The following is a 25,849-nucleotide window of genomic DNA, read 5'->3' on the forward strand; positions in this document are numbered from 1 at the left end:
TCTCTACAATAAAATCAAAAAATCAGCCGGGCGTGGTAGTGCATCCCTGTAATTCCAGCTACTCGGAAGGCTGAGGCAGAAGGATCGCCAGAGCCCAGCAGGTCGAGGCTGCAGTGACCGGGAGTGGCCACTGCACTCCAGTCTGAGTGACAGAGTGAGACTCCAACTCAAAATAAAATAAAATAAAATAAAATAATAAAAAATAAATTGTATTTACTTAGAAGCATTCAGAATGTCAAAACAGCTGCAACTTTTTTTTTTGTAATTACAGAGTGGTATTCAGTTAACAGAACAACAATTATTTCTTATAAGCTGCATCAGAGATAACTGAAGTTGAGAAAACTACCATCCCCATATATAACTAATTTGTGCTGTGCACCAACAAGAACCTGCTGTAAATTTCCATGCCAATTTACAACCCCCATACTGTACCAGGCAAGGTTAGCGGCTACTGAAAATACCACCAGGACAGGGCTATCTAAAGACACATTTGGTAGTGTGTTAACTATACAAAAAAAGACACTGTACAGTTTAAAAACAAATCTTACACAGCCTTACATTTCAATTTTTTTCTTTAAAAGGAGTGAGTTGTGTACAGGGGGGTTAAACGCTTTACAGACAAGGAAAAAAAACTGCGCTAGAACCAACTTATTCATCATCATCATCTTCTTCATCTTCGTCTTCTTCATCTTCCTCCTCTCCCTCCTCTTCCTCGTCCTCTTCGTCCTCATCTTCCTTCTCTTCCTTCTTTTTCTTGCTCTTTTCCGCCTTGACGACTCCCTTTTTCGCTGCATCAGGCTTGCCTTTGGCTCGGAAGGCGGCAATATCCTTTTCTATTTCTTCTTCAGCTTGGCTTCTTCTCGTAAGACTGCTGGTCATCCGCAGCAGCGGTATTCCAGGTCTCTCCCGGCTTCTTGGCGACATCCCGGATGGACAGGCCGGGGTGCTCTCCTTTGATTTGGGGGCGATAGTCAGATCAGAACAAGAAGACGGCCGAGGGAGGCCTCTTGGGCGCGTTGGGATCCTTGATCGTTCTTGTTTCCCCTTTGGGAGGGATCTAGGTTTTCATTTCTCTTTCGTAACGGGCCTGGTCGGCCTTTGCCATGTCTCCAGAGTTTCCCTTCTCTTGAGCAGACATGGTCTTCCCCCTCTCTGAGCCCTTCTTAGAAAACGCTGAGAAGTTGACGGAAGCATCCGGATGCTGCTTCTTGTGCTCCTCCCGGCAAGTTTGCACAAAGAACGCGTATGATGACATTTTGCCTCTAGGCTTCTTGGCATCTCCTTTGCCCACGTTCGGTTGTTTTTCCTCCGCGCAGCACCGAGTCGCCCAGTGCCCGTCGGGCTCTCGCCTGCCCCGGCGCTGTCTCTACGGAGCTCAATGTGCTGCAGTGGCTGTGAGAGCGGGAGCCAGACGCAGCCTCCTCACTCTCTCCGCTCTGGAACTTTACTCCAGAATTATTTTATCTTCTTGTTGGATTGATCTTTTATTCTTATGCATTTTTTAAAAATTTCTACGGATACTTCTTGCCTTAAAATTTCTTTCCCCTGACATTGATGTCTATACCAATTTACATTTGGTTAGCCTTTACATGCTGTATCTTTCACTGAATTTCACTCTCAGTCACATTTCTTTATATTTAATATACTCATAAGCAGCATACCCCCTGGAGTTAAAAAAAAAATTGACATCCATACTCTTTTAATTTGACTGTGTAGACCACTTATATTTAATCAACTTACGATATCCTATTGTTTTCTATTTGACTCCCCTTTTCATGGTCTCCTTGCCCTTTTTTTTCTTGCCGTCTTTAGGATTAGTCAAGCTTTTTCATTGTTTTTAAAATTCAATGTCTGCCCCTCTATTGAATTTGTTGGTTACACACTCTTTTACGGTTCTACTGGTTAACTTTGATAGCACCACATGACTCTTTGAATTATTAACATCTCATACAAATTAGCACTATTGCCCTATCCTAAAAGGCTTTTTTCCTTTCTGTCTTTTGTGTTATGTTGTCATGTATTTTCATTTCGCATATATTTTAAACACCGGAAACTTTATACAGTAACTTTACATAGTCTATATTCATTAAAATTCATCTAGATGTTTGCCATTTCTATTGCTTTTTGGGTTTTTTGTTTGTTTTTCATTTCTACATTCCATGTCTCTTTTTGTGGTCATAGTCCCTCTGCCTGAAGAAACACTTTTAATATTTTTTAGTGCAGGCCTATTGATTACCTACAGTTTTTGCTTATTTGAAAATATGTTTATTTTGTTTTGTTTCTAGAAGAAAAATTTACTATGTGTAGAGTTGTTAATGAAATATGTCAAACTCTGTAAAATATTTAAGATGGTTTATTCTGAGTCAAATATTAGTGATCTAGGTCTGTGACATCCATCCCCAGGAGATCCTAAGTAGGTGTGCCTGCTGTGATTGAATTGTAGCTTGGTTATATACATTTTAGGAGGACAGAAAACCATAAATCAATACATGTGAGATTTTCACTGGTTCGGCCCAGGAAGACTGGACATCTCCAAGCAGAGACTTGCAGGGAATAAGTGGATTCAAAGATTGCCTGACTGGCAATTAGTAGCAAGAATCAGGCACTTATCTAAGGTATTTTGAAATCAGTATAGAAAATGAGTGACTTGCGGAATGATGAGGGAGTCAAGTTTTTTGATACGTACATGAAGCCATATGGGTGGCAGACTTCAGAGAGAACAGGTGATGTTTTAAAAGGTGACAAGGGTCCAGCAGTCTCCAAAAAAACAGCTTTACAGAGTCATAAAATACTTTTATTTTCCTTCTTTGTTATGTGATGTTATACTAGAGTCAGGTTGGGAAGTAAACTGTATTATATGAGGGAGGGTTTAATAAAATCCCAGTCTCCCCAGTCCCCTTAGTTAGGAATTTGGCAAGGTGAAGAAAAAAGTCCAGAGCTTAGTCCTCAGAATTAAATATTAGTAGCTAATTTATTTTACTACTGTAGAGAGAGCATTTCATTGTCTCTGACTCCCATTGTGTTCTGGTAAAATGTAAAGTCTTAGTCTAATTTTGTACTCTTGTCATTTTTCTTTGGATGTTTTAAAATTTTTCCCTTTATCTCAGTTTTTCAGCAGTTTTAATATAATGTACCTACATGTGGTTTTCAAAAATTTGCCTTTCTTGTGGGTAATTTTTCTTCAAGAACCTATGGATTTTTGTTTTAACTTTGAAAAATTTTCAGTCACATTTCTTCAAGCATTACTTTTACCACATTTTGTCTCTTCTTGATTTTTGAAAACTTACTAAGATGCATGAAAAAATTTCCTACTGAATCTGCTTTCTTTTGCCCTATGTATTAGTTATCTATGACTGAGTAACAAATCACCCCAAAATTTAAGGGCTTAAAACAGCAAACACTGGAGGCCGTCACTCTGAGTTATCACAGAAACAGAAAGCGGAATACCATACGTTCTCACTTATAAGTGAGATTCAAACACTAAGTATACATGAGCAAAAGGGTGGGAACAACAGACACTGGGGTCTCCGAAAGTTGGGGGGGTGAGAAGGGAGATAAGAGTTGAAAAACCACCCATTGGATACCATGCTCACTGTCAGCGGGGGCGGGCCCAGTAGGATCTCAAACCTCACAATCAGGCAATATACCTATGTAACAAACCTGCACACATATCCCTTGAATCTAAACTTTTTAAAAAAGACAAACACAAGCATTAGTTATCTCGTGGCTTCTCTGAATCTGGAATTAAGGAGCAATCACCATTCCAGCTCAAGCTCTCTTATGAGATCATAGTAGAGATGTTAGTCAGCTGTAGTCATCTAAGGGTTTGGTTGGAGCTGAAGGATTCTCTTCCATGATGGTTCACTCATATGTCTACTGGAAGGATATCTCAATTCCTCACCACATAGGCCTCTCCATGAGGCAGCTTGAGTGTTTTCATGATGTGACATCCGGGCTTCCCCAGACTAAGTGATACAAGAGAGAGAATTCAAGGAAAAGAACTGCAGTGCCTTTTGTGACCTAGTTGTAACAGCCACACATTGTTACTTCTGCCATATTCTGTGTTAGAAGTGAGTTTCTAAGTCCAGCCCACACTCAAGGGAAGAGGAATTAGCCTCTACCTTTTGAAAGGATGAGTATCAAATAATTTGTGAATGTATTTAAAAATCATCACACTCTGAATTCTGTCTTGTCTCTCTTTTTCTGTTCTGTATTTATTTGTTTCTTTTTGTTTTCTAATTAAGCTTAAATTTGCCACAGAATCTACTTTACTCTTTTTTTTTTTTTTTTGAGTTGGAGTCTCACTCGTGTCTCCCAGGCTGAAGTGCAGTGGCTTGCTCACAACCACCGCAGCCTCGACCTGCTGGACTCCGGCGATCCTTCCACCTCAGCCTTCCAAGTAGCCAGAACTACAGGCGAGTGCTACCATGTCCTGCTAATTTTTGATTGATTGTAGAGACAAGGTCTGGCCAAGTTGCCCGGGTGGGTCTTGAACCCGTGGGCTCAGGCAATCCACTCTCCTCGGCCTCCCAAAGTGCTGAGATTACAGGCTGAGCCACCGAGCCCGGACTACTTTATTCTTAAAGGCTTTTCTTTTTTACTGACCTATCGGTTTACAGACTCTCTCTCTGGCTGAGTTTAATATGCTATAAAACGTATCAACTGAGTTCTTAATTTTGATTCCTATCTTTTCAATTCTGGAATTTCTATTTGTTTCTTTTTTAATTTTCTAATTACTGTGTATAGTTTCTGGCTCACTGACAAATTCTGGCTTATAAAATTTTCAATAAAAAAGCATAGCTGTTTACAATTCATATCTGATTAATTCAGTCTCTGGAAACTTTATGGCGTTGTTTCTCTTGTTTGTTGTTTATCCTTATTCTTGTTTATGTTCTTTCGCTTTCTCTTGTGTTTGCTTATATTAGGGTTTTATCTCAATGTTATATTTGAAAAATTGTTTGTAGAAATTATTTGAGAACATGAAAGATATTGCCTTTTTCCAGGTAGGATTTTTAAAAATTGTCTGTAAGCACTAACCTTTGTTTCTTATTAATCTAGTTTCAAAGAATAGTATTTTCTGGGCCACTCAGTTGACTTAAAGCTGGGATTCCACTCCTGGTTCTCCTAGCTACAGCTCTTTGGAGTGCCAACTCAAAGATGGAAGGGTCACTAGACCCCTTATCATTGGGAGGCCTCCACTTAAGTTTGTTACCCTAGCTGCATGAACCTATCAAAAAAATGTTCTTTTGAATCTCAGCCACTTTACCCAAAGTTAGCAAATGCCATCAGGGTAAAAAAAAAGAACAATATTTGGCTAATCTCTTTGAATTTATGACTTCTTCAATATCTTGGACAAGTCATCTTGACAAACTTGTTAGCTCTTTGATCCAGCCAAGTCAGTATTTTATATACGTTATTCATTTTTTTCTATTTTCTGTTGTTGGTGGGATGGGTTGAATTATTTAGTCAACTATGATTAGACTCCAAAATCTCCCTGTGCTTTATAGTCATATAAAAAAAAACCAAGATATGATTATAAACAATTAAAGGCATTTAACAAAGAATGTGCAGAAATTACATAGCCTTTTCCTTTGTTGCAAACATATCACTCATCTTCTGGGAATGGACATACAAAGCCTTGCATTCCATGTTTGGATAAGCAATAGTCATCCCATCTATTTCCAATGAGGAGAAACACTATTTGTTCTGTAATTAGAAATCTCAAGGCTCATGGGTATAATTTTCTTTGGGAGCTCTTATATACTATAAATGGAACGAACAAGCCTATGTGGTTTTCTAGTTAATAGGGATAGGAGAGAGAGAGGGAGAGAGACAGAGAGCAGAAGAAGAAGAGGAGGAGAAGGAAGAAGAGGAAGAAGAAGAAGAAGAGGAGGAGGAGGAAAGGGGGAAGAGAAGAGGGAAATTAATCTGCTGGTGATATTACTGTAAACCTGAACAGATTTATATATAGGCCTGTGGGATATAAACAGATTTATATATAGGGTTAGCATGAAAGTTGTGACTGGATGTGATGGGAGATGGGGAGAAAAGCTTGGTACTTTGGATTTGTGTCTGAGGCCTATAGAGATAGGAACTTAAGGCAGAAGCTGAAGGAGTGCTTTAATAATGGGTTTGTTGAAATGAGGGCAATGCTGTTCTTCTTCCCAGTGACAGGACACAAGAGGGTCTGACACTGAGAACTCTGTAGGAATCAAGTGCCATTTTCAGTAACTTGGGACTGTGACAATTAGACATCCAGTGAAAATTCAACAGGCAACTGGAATTCTGGTAGAGTATGGGTTAGAATTTAGTGTGAAAAACATAAATTTGGCAGTCATCAGTCTAGAGGTGAGATTTATACCCTCAGAAATAAATATATTAATTGTTTAAAATAGAGATTCTATATCCTGGGACTTTACTGAAGTTGTTAGTCCCTCTATGAGAAGGTTTTTGACAGACTCCCTAGGGTTTTCTAGGTGTAAAATGGTATCATTTGCAAAGAGGGATGACTTAACTTCCTCTTTTCCTCTTTGGATAACCCTGATTTCCTTCTCCTGCCTGATTGTTCTGCTTGTTTTCAAGTTATTTTCCTGATAGTTGCTCAGGTAATTACTATTAACATCTTAATTTACAACAATCCAATTTTGATTAATACCAACTTTATCTCAATAGTATGCAAAACATTGCTTTTCTAAACATCTTATTATCACAAATTACATTTTCATACATTATGCACTTGCTAGGTTAGATTTATAATAATGACATTATACAACTGTCATTTAAGTTAGATAGAAAAAAGAAATGATAAAAAATGAATTAATGGTACCATTGATATTTGCCTATTTATTTACCTTTCTTGGTGTTCTTTTTTAATGTGACTTTTTCTTTTTAGTCTCAGACTAAGACTCCCTTTAGTATTTTTCATAGAGGAGGCATTCTAGAGGATAATGGTCTTAATTTTTTTTACTATCTGAGAATGTCTCAATCTCTCTTTCATTTTTGAATAGTTTTGCTGGATATGGAATTTTGAGGTGAAAGTTTCCTTTTTTCAGTTTTATTGAGATACAAATAAAGATTTCATATATATATTTAAGGTACACAATGTGATGTTTGATATATATGTATAGTGAAATTATTACCATAATCAAACTAATTAGCATATCTATCACCTCACATCGATGTCTTTTTAAAAAAACTTTCCTTCAGCACTTTAAATCTGTCATCCCACTGCCATCTGGCCTCTATAGTTTCTGATAAGAAATTAGCTGTTAATCTTATTGTAGTCTCCTGTATGTGATACGTCACTTTACTCTTCCTTGTTAATAAAGGCAAATCTTTTTAAATTTTATTTTATTATAAAGATATGGGGTACTAGTGAGATTAACTATGTAAGTAGGCTGTATGCAGGTGAAGTGTGAGATTCCAAGTGGCCCTCACTCCCCCTGGTAGTGGTTCAGGCACCCTTTGTGTTGTCACATGTCCCTCACTCTCCTCCCTCCCTCCCAACACAAATATTTTAGGTTGGGTCTTCCAGGGAACAATGAAAAAGATCAAATAATGACTTTTCTTAAAGAATGAGAGTTTGAACAAGTGCCAAACCTATTCTGCTCCCTCTGGTACTGGAAATGCGGGAGGTATCATACTTCCAGACTTTAAACTCTACTGTAAGGCTACAATAAACAGAATAGCTTGGTATTGGTACAAGAACAGGCATATAGACCAATAGAACAGCATAGAGATTCTGGAAGCAAAAACTCAATTTCTCAACAAACTCATCTTTGACAAAGCCTCCACCAACAACCACTGGGAAGAGGAAGAACTATTCAATAAATGGTGCTGGGAAAACTTGCCTATCACATGCAAAAAATTGAAACAGGACCCCTACCTATCACCATACACAAAAATCAGCTCTAAAGACCTAGACATAAACCTCAAACTATAAGAACCTTAGAAAATGCAGGAGACATCATTAAATTGAAAAGCTTCTGCAAAGCAAAATAAAATAAAATAAGAGAGTAGGGAGACAGCCTACAGAATGAGAAAAAAATATTTGCCAACTGTATATCTGACAAAGGCTTAACATCCAGAATCTACAAGGAACTTGAATGTGCCAAAAGGTAAAAAGCAAACAACCCTATTAAAAAGCGAGCAAAAGATATAAACAGACACATCTCTAAAGAAGACATTTCTGCAACTAACAGATACATGAAAAAATGCTCAGCCTCATTATTCATCAAATAACTGTAAATTAAAACCACACTGAGATACCACCTAACTTGTCAGGATGGCCATCATCAATAACTCAAAAAACAACAGATGCTGGGGAGGATGTGAGGAAAAGGGAATGCTTGTACACTGTTGGTGGGGTTGTAAATTAATACAACCTCTGTGGAAAATGGTGCAATGATTTCTAAAAGATCTACAAATTAGCTTTCCAAATGACCCTAGCAATCTCCCTTATGAGCATATACCCAAAGGCACTCAAATTATTTTATAAAAAAGATACCTGCACAAGCATGTTTATTGCCCCATTATTCACAATAGCAAAAATATGGAACCAACCATGCTGCCCATCAACACTGGACTGGATTTTTAAAATATGGTACATACATACAATGGAATATTGCACAGTCATAAAGAAGGATAAAATTATGGACTTTGTAGCAACTTGGATGGATTTAGGGTCTGTTATACTCAGTGATCTATCACAGAAACAAAGAATGGAGTACCACATGTTCTCATTCATAAGCAGATACTGAACATTTATTATAATACTATAATAAAGGGATTGGCAGTAGTGGGAAACTGCCAGGGGGCACATAACATCAATAAGGGTACCTGATCTCAAACCAGGTGAAGTGGGGACCAAACAGAGGCCCAAACTTTACCTGTACAATGACCACTTGTATATCTCTAATCCTGAATTGTACCCTACATCTTTTTTTAAAAAAGGCTACCAAAGAGCTGAGAAATGGGAAATGGGACTAGTGTAAATTAAAAGCTCTCTGTTTTTATCACAATCAAGCAGTTTTTCTTCATTAAATGCTCCCTAGGTTGCTACAAATGTTTATTTCCCACAGTTCTGAAAAAGTTTATCCTGATGTTTTTGCCAGACTTTTAAAAAATTGTTTTTATGGAGGAACAAATTTTCAGAGGTCCTTACTCTGTCACTTTTGCTGACAAGGTAAGTAGTCTTTTTGAAAAAAAAAAAAAAAATATATATATATATATATATTAATTGCTGGCCGGGCTTGGTGGCTCAGCCTGTAATCCCAGCACTTTGGGAGACAGAGGCAATTGGATTACTTGAGCCCAAGGGTTCAAGACCAACCCAGCGAGACCTCGTCTTCACAGTAAAACTTAAAAATTAGCCAGGCGTGGTAGCACGCACCTGTAGTTCCAACTACTTGGAAGGCTGAGGCAGAAGGATCCCTGGAGCCTAGCAGGTCGACGCTGGAGTGGCTGTAAGTATACCATTGCACTGTAGCCTGGGTGACAGAATAAGACTCCAACTCACACACACATAAACATACAAAATTTAATTGTTTGTTTTCAGCATATAGAAAAAAACACAAAAACCTTAGGGGTACATTTACCAAGATGGGTGGAAAACGTGTAGAATGAACACTACTGAGAAAAATTAAAACACTACTGAGAAATTAAAACACTACTGAGAAAAATTAAAACTCTACTGAGAAAAATTAAAACACTACTGAGAAAAATTAAAACTCCAAAAATAAATGAAGAGGTATACAGTACTGTCCTCTGGGAACAACTATTCTTCTACTCCAAGCACATTATTTCATGAGAGGATACCAACCACTGACTGAGCACATGACCATCTCATCTATAATCAATTAGCTAAGACCATTTTAAAAATTTATGTCTATATTCATGAGGGATTCTACTTCTATTTGGTTTAGTTTTCTTTGTAATATTTTTTCTGTTTTTGGTATCAGTACTGACCTCATAAAATCAGTTGGGAAGTTTTTCTTCATGCTTCCTGAAATAATTTATGTAAAAATGATATTATGTCTTTATGTCTTTCATAAATATCTGATAGAATTCACCAGTAAAGCTCTCTGGGCTTGAAGGTTTTTTTGGAAGGACTATGATTTTGATGATACATTCAATTTATTGAGTTTATTCCATAAGTAGTATTTCCTATGAGCTATTCATATTTTCTGTGTTATCATATGTTGATCTTGATAATATATGTTTTTCAATTAACTTGTCATCTAAGCTGTCACTTTTTTTTTTTTTATTCAGTATGTTACTCTGTCATCCAGGCTGGAGTGCACTGGCATCATGACCCTGGCCTCAGGCTATCCTTTCACCTCAGCCTCCTGAGTAGCTGGGACCACAGGTGCATGCCACCATGCTTGGCTAAGTTTTCAAAATTTTCTGTAGAGACAAGGTTTTGCTATCTTGCTTAGACTGGTCTTGAACTCCTGGGCTCAGGCAATCCTTCCACCTCAGCTTTCCAAAGTGCTGAAATTACAAGTGTGAGCAACTGCTCCTAGCCTACGTTTTTTGTTTTTCATTGTTCATAATATCTACTTATTGTCATTTTAATATCTGCGATAACTCTTCAGATTTCTACTCTTTCATTCCTGATATTGCCAATTTGCATTTTGTCTTTCTCTTCTTAATCAATCATTTATTTTTACAAATTTAGCTTTGTTTTCATTGATTTTTCTCTGCTTTTTAATTTTCTGTTTTATTGATTTCTGCTTTCAATATAATATTTCTTTTCTTTTTTTTGTGCTTTCTTTACTTTTTAAAAAATGCTTGCTCAAGGTGGAAACAATGATTAGTTTCATGACTTTTTTTTGCATTAAAGCTGCACATTCCCCTTTCCCCCACTTTTGACTAAGAGAGTTTTTATTTTAACTTAATTTTTGTTATTCCAAGTTGTCACTGCAACATGTTCTTCTCCTTCTTCCTCCCTTGTTGCCTAGGAAGCCACCACCACTCTGGCTGGGACCTGTGTTTCATTTATCAAGTTTCTTCCTATTTTCTTGGTCATTGTAATCAGCATAGACTCTTCTCCCTGAGGTGGTTATGATGATGATGATGATGATGATATTGAGGTCTCACTCTGTCACCCAGGCTGGAGTGTAGTGGCATTGCCACAGCTCATCACAGCCTTGAACTCCAGAACTGAGGTTGTCCTCCTGCCTCAGCCGCCCATAGGACTGGGATTACAAACCTGAACCACTGTGCCCAGTAAGGCCCAGGCTTTCTAGGGTAAAGGCTACAAATTTTTGTTCCCTCTGATTTAACTGTATTCCACAAGTTTTGATATGTTGTGTGTCTATTATAATTTAGTTCCTAATAACTTCAAAATCTTATTTTCCTTGTAATTTCTCTTTTGACTCATGGGTTATGTAGAGGTGTGTTGTCAAATTTTCAAATATTGGGGGGATTTTCAGATATCTTTTTTGTTATTGATTTCTAATTGAATTTTCTGTATGCTTTTTCTATTAATTATAAGAGAAGTGTGTTAAATCTACAACTATTATTTTAGGTTTTTCTATTTCTTTTTTCAGTTTAGTCAGATTTTGCTTTATATATTTTGAAGTTCCTTTATTAAGAATTCACATATTTAAGATAATTATGTTTTATGATGAATCATCAAACTTAGGAAATGTTTCTCCCTATTTCTGATAATATTCATTGCTCTAAAGCTCACTTTGTCAAATGGCATTATGGCCACTCCTACCTTTTTATAATTAGAGTGTGTGATTTTCAAATTTCTTCAAATGCTTTTTATGCTTGTTTTTATGTATTTTATTCTATTAATTAGAGGATTATAAACATAGTATTCCTAATTTTGAACCATTGCTGTGTTCCTTGAGTACTGTCTACTTAGTAATGAAATATTATTCCTTTAATAAACTTTTGAATTCAAATTTGCTAATATATTGTCTTGTATTGAATTTTTAAAAATTTAATTCTGTAACAGTTTATTTTCATTTTTTATTTTTAGTAACGATGGGATCTTTCTATGTTGACCAGGCAGGTCTTGAACTTCTGGTCTTAAGCGATACTTCCACCTCCAACTCCCAAAGTTCTGGAATTACAGATGTGAGCCACTGCACTCACCCAAATTCTCTAGCAGTTTAAATAACTTAGAAACTACTTGTTACTTAAAATTTTCATAGAATTAAGTAAAGTTTTCTGAGTCGGGTTTATTTTTCTATTTTTTTTCTTTTTATTTTTTTGGTTGGGAAAAACTAGGGACATAGATCTTTGATTACCACTTTTATTTATTCTATTCAGTTTATTTACTTCTTGAGTCACTTCTGGTGATTTTCCTTATGTAACAAGTCAAACATGTCATCCTAATTATTTAATATCTTTGTTTAGTGTTGAATGTAATAGCAGTCTTTTTTTTTTGAGTTAGGGTCTCACTCTGTCACCCGGGTTGGAGGGCAGCGGCATGCTCTCGGCCACCGCAGCCTCAACCTGCTGGGCTCCGGCGATCCTTCTGTCTCATCCTTCCAAGTAGCTGGAACTACAGCTACCACGCCTGGCTAATTTTTGATTTATTGTAGAGACGAGGTCTCGCCAAGTTGTCCGGGTGGGTCTCGAACCCGCGGGCTCAGGCAATCCTCTTGCCTCGGCTTCCCAAAGTGCTGGGATTACAGGCTGAGCCACCAAACCGGGCCATGTAATAGTAGTCTTTAGACTACACATACCACTGAGGATATATGACAACTTTCCTAAGGGTTTGTAGGCCCTAATTTTTTTTTTTTGAAATTGTAAAAATGGTGTAGCTTTTATTCACTCTAAGTCTTATCATGCTATATTGCTTCAAGTTGCCAAAATCTCAGTGTATCAGACAAAAGAGAAATTTGAAATATTGGGCTTAGCAAATCCTTTTTTGTTTATTTCAATAATTTGGGAAGATACAAAGTTTTTGTTCTGGGCTTTAAGAGTACCACCACCCACACCTGTGCACATTGTACCCAATAGGTGAGACTCTTCATCCCTCCATCCCTCCCCCTTCTGAGTCTCCAGTGTTCATTATAGCATTCTCTATGCCCTTGCATATCCTTAGTTTAGCTCCCACTTATAAGTGAGAACATGTGGTGTTTTGGTTTTCTATTCCTGAGTTAGTTTGCTTAGGAAGATGTTGTCCGATTCCATCCAAGTTGCTGCAAAAGACATTATTTCATTATTATTGATAGCTGAATAGTACTACATAGTGCATATATGCCACATTTTCATTATCCGCTGATAAGTTGATGAATGTTTAGGCTGATTCCACATCTTTGCAACTGAATTGTGCTATGATGAATATGTAGTTGCAAGTGTCTTTCTCATTTAATGGTCTCTCTTCTTTTGGGCAGATACCTAGTAGTGGGATTGCTTGATCAATAATAGATCTACTTTTAGTCAGGTGAGAGTCAGGTGTTGAAATTTGGGATGTTAGAATCTTTCCCGCGCTTTGGGAGGCTGAGGTGAGTGGATTGCCTGAGCCCACAGGTTCGAGACCCGCCTGGGCAACTTGGCGAGACCTCATCTCTACAATAAATCAAAAAATTAGACGGGTGTAGTGACGCACGCCTGTAGTTCCAGCTACTTGGAAGGCTGAGGCGGAAGGATCGCGGGAGCCCAGCAGGTCGAGGCTGCGGTGGCCGGGAGTGGCCACTGCACTCCAGTCTGGGTAACAGAGTGAGACTCCAACTCAAAAAAAAAAAACCAAAAAACAACACTCTTCACTCCCTGCTGCCTGCAATTGATTGTAGGCATGCAGCGGTGAGGAGGTGGAGGGATGACTTGATGACTTGACTCTGTCTCCTGGGCTCTCTCCTCCTTCCTTCCTCTCCCAACATGGTCACAGCTCCCACAGCATCCAATTTTCAGTGAGGGAATGGGCCCCCCAGCCTCTCTCCTGCCTCTCCTGATCTCTTTTGCTCATTGCTAGGGGTGTTTGGGAGCCAGCTAGGTACTCACCAACCTCCTTCTTGGTAAGATCTACTGTATGCGTCTATTGCCCAGTAGATGGCTCAGGATGGGGGTGGGGGCGCAGTGAGGTGGAGGATTGTCTGGGGCTACACATTCTCCAATACCCACCAAGAGCTTGTACACTGCGGGCAGTCCTCTCTGGGTTCATGGAGAGCAGTCCCAAAGCAGTTCAGAGATTACCCCCTGGTCTTAAGATGCAGGTCTGCTGTTCCACGGAGGTTACCCTGGAGCACTTCTTTGCCCAGCCTTCAGTTACTCTACAGACTACTATTCTTGCTGCACACGGGGTAGGGAAAGATAGCTCTCGCCTCAGCAAGTATCAAAGTCTCTGGATCTCAGGTCCTGATATCAGGGCCTTGCAGCCTAGCCTGGCACTGGAAGTGGTGGCAGTGGGTCCAGGTTCAAGGTGGCCGCCCCTTGCCACTTCTTTAGGACTCTACTGTGGCTCCCTCACTGCACTCCTTCTGCAGCCCTCACTGCCACTGTCCGGCCTGGCACTGCAGTGGTGGGGCAGAGTCTGGCAGTGGCAGTCCCTCTGGCTGACTCTTTCTGGGAAGGGCTTTGTTGTTTTTAGAAAATGTCACTCAGCTTCTCTGTCCCAGGAAGGGTAAGGGCCCAAGCAGAGTTGCTGCAACACCAGCGGCTTCACCAGGAGAGACCTGGCCACTTGCTGCTGAGTCCCCACTGTCAGCCAGACACACATGCAAATTCTTTTTGTCCATACCCTCACTTCTCACACAAGGACTCACGCGGTCTGACTGGCTCTGCCACCATCTTCCTGGAACTTCTCTACTGATTTACATGTGTTCATTTTGTATCCTGAAACTTTACCAAACCCATTTATCAAGTCCAGGAGTTTCTTGGAGGACTCATTAGGGTTCTCTACCTATAAGTTCATATCATTGGCATTCAGAGATAGTTTGATTTCTTTTCTTCTGATTTGGATACACTTTATTTCTTTGTCTTGCCTGATTGGTCTGCCCAGGACCTCCAGTGCTATGTTGAATAGTAGTGGTGAAAGTGAGCATCCTTGCTTTGTTCCAGTTGTGAGGGGGTTGTGTTCAGCTTTTCTTTTTCAGGATGACATGGCTATGGCTTTTATTAGTTTGAGGATATTCTCTCTATGCCTATTTTGCTGAGAGTTTTCATCATGAAGAGTGCTGGATTTTTTGTCAAGTGGTTTTTCTGCATCTATTGAAATGGTCATAGGTTTTTTTTGGTTTTGATTCTGTTTATGTTGTGGCTCAAAGTCCCCTTGTATCCCTGGGATAAAACCCACTTGGTCGTGGTGTATTTTTTTCCCCATGTGCTGTTGAATTTGGTTTGCTAATATTTTGTTGAGGATTTCTGCATCTATGTTCATAAGGGATATTGTTCTATAGTTTCCTTTTTTTGTTGTTGTATCTGAAAGGTGCAGGAAACGACCAGAGGGGAGGCTCCTGAAATGGCGCCGACACACCAGACAACAAAGGCCCTCGGTCCCGGCTCTCTCTCTCTCTCTCTCTCTCTCTCTCTCTCTCTCCGAACTTCTTTCAGTATCTGTTCTTGTCTTTGGTATCAGAGTGATACTGGCCTCATAGGAAGGATTCCCTCATCTTCAATCTTGTGGAATAACTTCAGTAAAATTGGCACCTATTCTTCTTTGAAGGTCTGGTAGAATTCAGCTGTGAGTTCACAAGGTCCTGGACACTTTTTTGTTGCGAGACTTCTAATTATTCTTTCAATCTCACTACTCAATATTGGTCTGTTCAGGGTTTCTATTTCTTTTTGATTCAGTGTTGGGGGATTTGTGATTCTAAGATTTATCTGTTTCCTTTAGAATGTTTAGTTAGTTTGCATAGAGTTGTTCTTTTTTTTTTTGAATTGAAGTCTTACTCTGTTGCCCAGGCTGAAGTGCAGTGGCATGCTCGTGGCCACTGCAGCCTTGATGTGCGCTGGGCTCAGGTGATCCTTTCACCTCAGTCTTCAAGTAATTTTTAAATTTTATTTATTTATTATAGAGATGAGGTTTCGTCAAGTTGCCCAGGCTGGTGTGTAACTCGTAGGCTCAGGCAATCCTTTCACCTTGGCATCCCAAAGTACTGGGAGTATAAGCGTGAGCCACCACGCCCAGCCTAGAGTTGTTTTTAATAGTCTCAGATGATCTTTTGAATATCCATGATATCAATTGTAATGTCTCCATTTTCATTTCTGATTGTGATAATTTGAGTCTTTTCTCTTTGTTTCTTAATTCATCTAGCTAGTGATCTATCAATTTCATTAATTTTTTTAAAAACAGCTTTTTGTTTCATTGATCTTTTCCATTTTTAAATTTCAATTTCATTTAATTCTGCTCTGATCTTCATTATTTATTTTCTTCTGTGAGCTTTGGGTTTGGTTTGCTCATTTTTTTTTTTAGCTTTTGTGGTGTGATGTTAGCATATCAATATGCACTCTTTCAGTCTTATTAATGTAGGCCTTTAGTGCTATAAGTTTTCTTTTGAGCACAGCTTTGGGTGTGTCCCAAAAGTTTTGATAATTTGTTTCTTTATTGTTGGGTCTTTCAAGGAATTTTAAAATTTTAAAATTTTCATCTTGATTTCATTGACCCATTGATCATTCAGGAGCTGATGTTTACCTTCCATGTTTTTGTTTGGTTTTGCAAATTCTTCCTGGAGTTAATTTCTAGTTTTCTTCCACTGTGGTCTGAGAAATTTCTTTCTTTCTTTTTTTGAGTTGGAGTCTCACTCTGTCACCCAGGATGGAGTGCAGTGGCTGCTCCTGGTCACCACAGCCTTAACCTGCTGGGCTCCGGTGATCCTTCCGCCTCAGCCTTCCCAGTAGCTAGAACTACAGGTGCGCACTACCACGCCTGGCTAATTTTTGATTTATTGTAGAGATGAGATCTCACCAAGTTGCCCGAGTGGGTCTTGAACCCACAGGCTCAGGCAATCCTCTCGCCTCGGCCTCCCAAAGTGCTGGGATTACAGGCTGAGCCACCGAATCCGGCAAGAAGTTTCTTGATATAATTTCAAATATTTTAAATTTATTGAGACTTGATTTGTGGCCTATCATAGTCTCTTTTGGAGGCTGTTTCATGTGCTGATTAGAAAATGTATATTTTGTAATTTTGTATTCTGCAAATATATGCTAGTTCCATTTGTTCTAGAGTCCAGTTTAACTCTACTGTTTCTTTGTTGACTTTCTGCCTTGATGGTCTGTCTATTACTGATAGTGGAGTGTTGTAATCTCCTCCTGTTATTGTATATCTGTTTATCTCTTTTTTTAGGTATAGTATAATTTATTTTATAAAACTGAAATCTCTGTGTGTGTATATATATATATATATATATATATATATATATATGTATGTATATTCATTCATTTATTTTTAGTCGGACTCTCACTCTGTCACCCAGGCTGGAGTGCAGTGGCACACCCATGGCCACTGCAGTCCGCAATTGCTGGGCTCAGGTGATCCTTCCACCTCAACTTTCCAAGTAGCTGGAACTACAGGGGTGGGCCACCACACCCGGCTAATTTTTTGATTTATTGTAGGGATGTGGTCTTGCCAAGCTGTCCAGGTTGGTCTCAAGCTTATAGACTCAGACAATCCTCTTGCCTCTGCCTTCCATAGTGCTGAGATTAGGGGTGTGAGCTACCACATCTGGCTTATATTTTAAATTGTTATGTCTTCTCATTGGATTGATTCCTTTATCATTATATAATACCCACCTTTGTCTTGTTTGTTTTACTGTTGTTCATTTAAAGTCTGTTTTATATGATATGGGAATGGCTACTCTGCTCACTTTTTGTTTCCATTTGTGTGAATTATTTTTCCCCACTCCTTTACTCTGAGTCTATAGGAGTCTTTGTGAGTTAAGTGGACTTTTGAAGGCAATGGATATTGGGTTGTATATTTTTCACCATTCTGCCATCTTTTTAGTGGGGCATTGAGACCATTTACATTCAGAGTCAATAATGATGCATAATGTACTATTCCATTCATCATACTGGTTGTTATTTGGTTGCTTTATTTATTTTTTATATTGTGTTGATGTTCCATAAGGCCTGTGATTTCCAGTGTTTTTCTACTGGTGTGTTTCGATTTTTTGTTTCAGTATTTAGAAATTTTTCGAGTATTTCTCGTAGAGTCGGTCTAGTGGTGACAAGTTTCCTCAGTATTTGTTTGTCTATGAATGACTTCATTTCTCCTTCATTTATGAAACTTAGTTTTGTGGGATATAAAATCCTTGACTGACTGTTATTCTGTCTGAGGAGATTGAGGATGGAGTCCCAACACCCTCTGGCTTACAGGGTTTCTTCTGAGAAGTCTGGTTTACCTTTGTATGTTATTTGATGTTTCTGTCTCACTGCTCTTAAAATTTTTTCCTTCACATTAACTGTGCATAACCAGATGACTATATGCCTTGGGAATGAACTTTTTGCAATGAATGTACTGGGGGTTCTTTGGACTTCTTGTATCTGGATGTTCAGATCTCTGACAAGTCAGGGGAGTTTTCCTCCATTATTTCCTCAAATAGATTTTCCAAACCTGTTGCTTTCCCTTCTTCCTCAGGAACGCTTATGATTCTTAGGTTTGGATGTTTTACATAAACCCACATTTTTTGGAGACTTTGTTCTTTTCTCTTGATTCTTTATTATTGTCTGATTGGGCTAATGAAAAAGTCTTGTCTTCAAGTTCTGAGATCTCTTTTGCTTGTTCTAGTGTACTGTTAAAACTTTCCACTGCATTTTGTCCTTCCCTGAATACTTCCTTCATTTCCAAAATTTCAGCCTGACTTTTTTTTAAATTATAAAGATGTGGGGTATAATTCAGGGTTAGGTATACAAACATTGATTATACAGGTACCCTCGTTGATGAGGTGTGCCCCTTCCTCCCCTAGCAGTTTTCCTCACCTGCCAATCCCAACCCCCTGCAGGCAGTTTCTCACTAGTGCCAATCCCTTTCTTATATTATTATAATTGTTCAAGCTTCTCTTATGAGTGAGAACATATGATACTCTGTTCTTTGTTTCTGTGATAGATCACTGAATATGATCAACTTTAAATCCACCCAAGTTTCTGTGAAGTCCATATGTTTGTCCTTCTTTATGGCTGCATAATATTTCATTGTGTATATGTACCACATTTTTTGTATCCAGTCCAGCTGCAATGGGCAACATGGTTGGTTCCATGTTTTTTCTATTGTGTTTAGAGCTGCAACAAACATATGTGTGCAGGTATCTTTTTTGTAGAATGATTTGAGTTCCTCCAGGTATATTCCCAATAGGGGAATTTCTGGGTCCTATGGAAGGTCAATTTCTAGTTCTTTCAGAAATTGCCACACTGTCTTCTAAAGAGGTTGCTCTAGTTTGCATTCCCACCATGCATGTAGAAGCATTCCTTTCTCTCTGCATCCTTGACAGCATCTGTTGTTGGTTGTTTTTATTAATGATGACCATTCTTACGGGGTTAGGTTGTATCTCAGTGTGGTTTTGACTTGCATTTCTCTGATGATGAGTGAGGCTGAGCACTTTTTCATGTGTCTAATGGCTGCCTGTATATCTTCTTTTGAGAAGTGTTTATTCATGTCTTTTACCCAGTTTTTAATGGGACTGTTTGTCTTTTTCCTTTTGGCACATTTGAGTTCCTTATAGATACTAGATGTCAGGCCTTTGTCAGATATACAGTTGGCAAATATTTTTTCCCCATTCTGTGAGTTGTCTCCCTGCTCTCTTGACGGTTTCTTTTGCTTTGCAGAAGTTTGTCAGTTTGGTAAGGTCCCACTCATCTATCTTATCTCTTATGGGCACTTAGAGTTCTGATCAGGAATTGGTTGTCAGTTCCGATTTCAATAAGGATGTCTCCTGCATTTTCTAAGATTTATATAGTTTGAGGTTTTATGTTTAGGTCTTTGATCCATTTAGAGTTCATTTTTGTGGATGGTGGTAGGTAGGGTTCCTGTTTCAATCTTCTGCATGTGCTCAGTCAGTTTTCCCAGCACCATTTACTGCATAGGTTCTCCTCTCCAGTGGTTGTTGTTGGAGACTTTGTCAAAGAGGAGTTGATTGAGAAATTGAGACTTTACTTCTAGAATCTCTATCCTGTTCCATTAGTCTATGTGCCTATTTTTGTACCAATACCAGGTTGTTTTGATTACTGTAGCCTTATAGTAAAGTTTGAAGGCTAGAAGTGTGATACCTCCTACTTGGTTTCTTTTGCTAAGGATTTTTTGGCTGTTTGTGGTCATTTATGTTTCCATATGAATTTCTGTATTGTTATTTCCAGGTCTGAGAAGAATGATGTTGGTAACTCAATGTGTATTGCATTGAATCTGAAGATTGCCTTTGGTAGGATGGACATCTTAACAATGTTGATTCTTCCTATCAATGAGCATGGAATATTTTTCCATTTGTTTGTGTCTTCTGGGATTTCTTTGAGCAGTGATTTGTACTTCTCATTGTAAAGGTCTTTCACTTCTCTGGTTAGGAAGATGTCAAGGTATTTCATTTTTTTGATGGCTATTGTGAATGGGATTGTGCTTTTAATTTGGGTCTCTGCCTGCTTGTTTTTGGTGTATAGGAATTTAACTGTCTTTTGCACATTTATTTTGTACACTGAGACTTTGCCAAAGTCTTTATCAGTGCAAGTAGGTTTTTGACAGTTTCTCTTGGATTTTCAAGGCATAGGATCATATCATCAGCAAAGAGGGATAACTTGACTTCCTCTTTTTCTATTTGGATACCCCTGATTTCCTTCTCTTGTCTAATTGCCCTAGCTAGGACTTCCAACAGAATGTTGAACAAGAGCAGTGAAAGTGGGTAGCCTTGTCTTGTTCCAGTTGTAAGGGGAAATGTTTCCAGTTTCTGTCCATTTAGCAATATGTTAACTGCGGGTTTATTGTAGATGACACTTACTATTTTGAGGTATGTTCCTTCGATACCTAGGTATTTGAGGATTTTTATCAAGAAGGGATGCTGATTTTATCAAAAGCTTTTTCTGCATCCTATGAGAGAATCATGTGGTTCTTGATTTACATCTGTTGATTTATTTAATTACATTTATGGTCTTGTGAATATTGACTAGCCCTGCATCCTGGGAATGAAGCCTACTTGGTCATGGTGGATGATTTTTGAGATGTATTTTTGGATCTAATTTGCTAGAATCTTGTTGAGGATTTTTGCATTTATGTTCATAAGGGACATTGGTCTGTAGTTCTCTCTCTCTCTCTCTCTCTTTTTTTTTTTTTTTTTTTGATCTTTACCTAGTTTGGGTATCAGTGTGATGATAGCTTAGTAAAATGATTTGGGGAGAATTCCATCTTTCTCAATTGCCTGGAATACTTTTATTAGGATTGGTATCAGCTCCTCCTTGTACGTTTTGTAGAAATCTGTTGGAAAGCCATCTGGTCCAAGACTTTTTTTTGGTAGGTAGTTTTCTTATGACAGAGTCCATTTCCTGGGTTGTTATTGGTCTGTTTAGTGTCTCAATGTCTTCTTGTTTCAACCTGGGGAGGCCGTTTGATGTCAGAAAGTCCTCCATGTCGTTTACATTACCAAGTTTGTTTCCATATAGGTGTACATAGTAATCTCTGATGATCTTTTGTATTTCTTTGGGGTCAGTTGTGATTTGATCGTTTGTATTTCTGATTGTGTTTATTTGGGTGTTTTCTTAGTCATTGTGGCTAAGGGTCCATCAATCTTCTTAATTCTTTCAAAGAATAAGCTTCTGGTTTTGTTGATGTTTTCTATGATATTTTTGTCTTCTATGTCCCATATAAGGGATCTTATTTTGGTGATTTGGATTCTTCTGCTAAAGTTGGAGTTTTGGTGGTTTTCTCTTTCCAGCTCTCTTAGGTGATTTGTTAGGCTCTCCACTCATGATCTTTCCATTTTCTTGATGTGTGCTTGTAGAGATGTAAATTCCCTTCTTAGAACTGTTTTCATGAAATCTCAGAAGTTTTGGTAAGATGTTTCTTCATTTTCATTTGTTTCCAGGAATCTTTTAATTTCTGCTTTGATTACAGTGTTGACCCAGTAGTTGTTCAGCATCGTGCTGTTTAGTGTCCATGCCTCTGTGGGCTTTGGGGAAATTTTGTTGTTGTTGATATTTATTTTTATTCCACTGTGGTCTGAGAAGGTGCATGGCAATATTTCAACCTTATGGAATTTGTTTATGCTTGATTTATGATCAAGGATGTGATCGATCTTGGAGTAAGTTCCATGTGGTGATGACTAGAATGCATATTCTATGGTTGTTGGGTGGAATAATCTGTAGGTATCTATTAAGTCTATTTGGTCAAGTGTCAAGTTTAGGTTCTGGAACTCCTTGTTGATTTTTTGCCTCATTAGTCTACCTAGGGCTGTTATTGAGGTATTCAAGTCCCCTGGTATAAGAGTGTTAGAGTCATTACCTTTTTTTAGTTTACTTAGTAGTTGCTTTATAATTGCTGGTGCTCCTGTGTTGGGTGCATATATGTTTAGGATGGATATTTCTTATTGATGGATTAAACATTTTATCATTATGTAGTGTTCTTTTTCATCTTTAAAAAATTTTGATAGCTTAATGGTTGTTTTGTCTGATATTAAGACTGCCACTCCTGCCTTTTTTTGCGATCTATTTGCCTGGAAAGTCATTTTCCATCCTTTAACTTTGAGTCTGTGTGTGTCCCTTGTAATGTGGTGAGTCTCCTGGATGCAGCAAGTAATTGGGTCATGGTTTCTTATCCTGTTTGCCTTTCTGTGCCTTTTCAGTGGTTCATTTAGTTCACTCATATTCAGGCTGGTTATTGAAATGTGATTGTTTATCCCTGTCATGAGGTTCTCATAAAGTTTTTTCTTTGTTTGTTTTCTTTTGGCTTTGGGGTTGTTGTATATGTGTGTGTTTTCACTCTGATTCTGTGCTCTTCTGTTCTCTTGGGAAGTGTGTGGTCATTCTTTTTTTCCTTTCTTCTATGCTTAATACCTCTTTAAGTGTCTTCTGTAGAGCTGGTCTGGAAGCTACATAATCTCTTAGGGATTGGATGTCTGGGAAGGATTTTGATTTTCCATCACTGATGAAGCTGAGCTTGACTTGATAGGAAATTCTTGGTTGAACCTGTTTATCTTTGAGGACTTTGAGTATAGGACTCCAGTCCCTTCTTGCTTGTAGTGTTTCTGCCGATAAATCTGCTGCTATTCTGTTTGATTTTTCCCAGTAGTAGTCTGATCTTTCTCTCTTGCTGGCTTTAGAACTTTTTCTTTTGTGCCTACTTTGTGTAAGTGAATTACTATGTGTCTAGGGGTTGGTGTTCTTTTTTGATATCTTGTGGGGGTTCTCTGTATCTCTTGTGCTTGAGTGGTCACATCTCTGGTGAGATGGGGAAAGTTTTCTTGGATTACCTCCTGGAATACTTGCTCGAAGTTGTTCTCCATTTCTCTTTCTTCTTCTGGGATGCCAATCAGGTATAGGTTCAGCCTCTTGATATGATCACACATCTCTGCAGGCTTTGTTCTTTTTTCTGAGTCTTCTTTCTATATTTTTTTTACAAATCAGGTTAATTCCATATTCTGGTCTTCAAGTTCTGAGATTCTGTCTTCAGCTAGAGTAATTCTGCTTTCCTTGCTTGTTATCTTGTTGTTTATTTCCTGGTTGAAAATTTTTATTGCCCAAATCTCTATTACAAGTTCTTTTAGTGTTGCATCTTGCCTTTCTTGAGTCATATTTACTCTTTCCATCCATTCCCTAATTCCTGTCATATTGTGAGACCTGTTGTTGGTGACTTCCATTGTTTGTGCACCAAGGTAGATTTTTCAGAAGTTTTGTCTTTGATACACTTGAAATTGCCTGTGGTCTTCCTTTGATTTTTCCTTAACAGTCTCTCCCTGCTACTTTTCACAGGAAACTTCTGTTCACTTTTTTTTTTAATGGCACTCAGCTTCTGCAACCTTGGAAAAGCCAGAGACCAAGCAGAGAAACTGCAGCACCAGTTATTGTACCAGGGACCTGGCCACTTGCTCTTGAGTACCTACTTAGACAGTTTCTCCCAGAATTTTCTTCCCAGGGAGGGTTTTGTTGATTTAAGAAAGAAAGAAAGAAAGAAAGAAAGAAAGAAAGAAAGAAAGAAAGAAAACGGCCCTCAGCTTCTGCATCCCGGGAATTGCTAGGGTCCAAGCCCAGCAGCTGTGGCACCAGCTGCTGCACCAGGAGAGCCTTGGCCACTAGCTTCCTAGCTCTCACTCAGTCTGCTACTCACACACTCACTCACTCACCAGCATGTACACAAAAATTTTCCATACACTTACTTGCTCACACCAGGACTCACATAGTCTGACTGGCTCAGCTGCCATCTTCCCCCTGCCTCTCCCAATGAAACTTTTTTTTACAAAAAGCAGGAAGATATCTAGATTTGGCTCATGAGACATAGTTACTTGAACTCTAAAATTACTTAGATTTTTTTTCTTTTTTGATTTATTTGTCTTTAGACTGAGAAATAGAATGTCAGTTTATGAACTCTTCTTTATAAATAGTATGTTATTTATTTCAAATGGAGCTAGGTTCTTATTTCTCCTTTCAATCAATTTTACAGCCTGTTTCCCCCATACTTGTTACTTTTATTTTCTTTATGTTAGTAAAGTTTAAAAATCTTCTTTCTTCAAAATTTTGTTTTATACTCTGAGCAAGTAGCTTAATTAAGATGGATTAACTCTGGATTTTTCAATTAAAAGAATAACACAAAAATGTCTCCAGAAAATTTAAGAGATTTCCTTGACAGGGTGCTAGGGGCTTTTATTTGTGTTATAGTCAGTGCTCATCAGAGTATTATACCATTTAATTAAATGTAAGATGCCATAGACTAAAAGACATGTTCTAATTTCAGAGATGTTAAAATGTCAGAACTGATGAAATACAACACTATTAGGCACTTTTATTTCTATTTTGAAATGATTAATGATGAATACATTGAGTCAGAAAAGTTGTTTGTTCAGAAGTACATAATTGGTCGTTGGCAGATTGGAAAAACAAACCAGTTCTTCCTCCTCCAGATCTTTTTCTCATGCTTTTCCTTCTCCCTTTTTCCCCCCCTGCCCCTCTTCTTAACTTTTTCCTTAAAATTTTGTTTTTGTTTTTGTCACCTGGACTTTCCACCTTTGTCCAAATTTAGCTCAACTAATTGTCTGATTGCCTTACAAGATACCTCTTTTCTATCATCCCAATTTTTTGGAAAACCTTACCTCAAAATACTGGGGCTGAGTTGGAGATTAACATCATCATGCCCTCTTTGGACTGTGTTCCTTATACCTTTTATTATCTATTTTCTATAATATTAAAATTCATTTTCAATAATGATTATAAGTTATTTTTACAATTAAATGTCATTAAATGTTTTTATGATTCTTTTTAGCCAAGAGGATTCTTCTATGTAATGCTCACATCAACATTATTTTATTGTTTTTTTTTTTGAGTCAGAGTCTCACTCCATTACCCAGGCTGGAGTGCAGTGGCATGCTCACAGCCTACCCAGCGTCGGCCTGCTGGGCTCTGGTGATCCTTCTGCCTCAGCCTTCCAAGTAACCAGAACTACAGGCACGTGCTACCATGCCTGTCTAATATTTTAAAAAAATTTATTGTAGAGACAAGGGCTTGCCAAGTTGCCCAGGCTGATCTTGAACCCATGGGCTCAGGCAATCCACTTGCCTCAGCTTCCCAAAGTGCTAGGATTACAAGCTGAGCCACCAAGCCCGGCCAATTTATTTTAACTTATAAATTTCTAGGGAGACAAAATTGGCATGAATATATATGATTTGGGCAGTATTAAGTGTACAAGGGTGGGAACACACAAAAAACAGAATTTATTTATAAAAAGTTGTGTATTTATTCTTACATGTTTAAACTTCAGTCACCTTCAAAG

The 25,849-nt window shown here is 38.3% G+C and overlaps 1 pseudogene across 1 annotated transcript in view; it reads right to left on the bottom strand.

The window, feature by feature from the left end:
- Positions 1-263: 263 nt before the first annotated feature.
- LOC103271864 overlaps positions 264-25,849 on the bottom strand; it is a 60,139-nt pseudogene continuing 34,553 nt past the window's right edge. The window contains exon 4 of the transcript XR_505079.1: positions 264-1,366. The product of XR_505079.1 is annotated as a high mobility group protein B1-like (transcript). The remainder of the gene's footprint in view (positions 1,367-25,849) is intronic.

This window comes from Carlito syrichta, unplaced genomic scaffold, assembly GCF_000164805.1.
Source record: "Carlito syrichta isolate Samal-C Ts95f unplaced genomic scaffold, Tarsius_syrichta-2.0.1 Scaffold311949, whole genome shotgun sequence".
NCBI classification, from domain to species: Eukaryota; Metazoa; Chordata; class Mammalia; order Primates; family Tarsiidae; genus Carlito; species Carlito syrichta.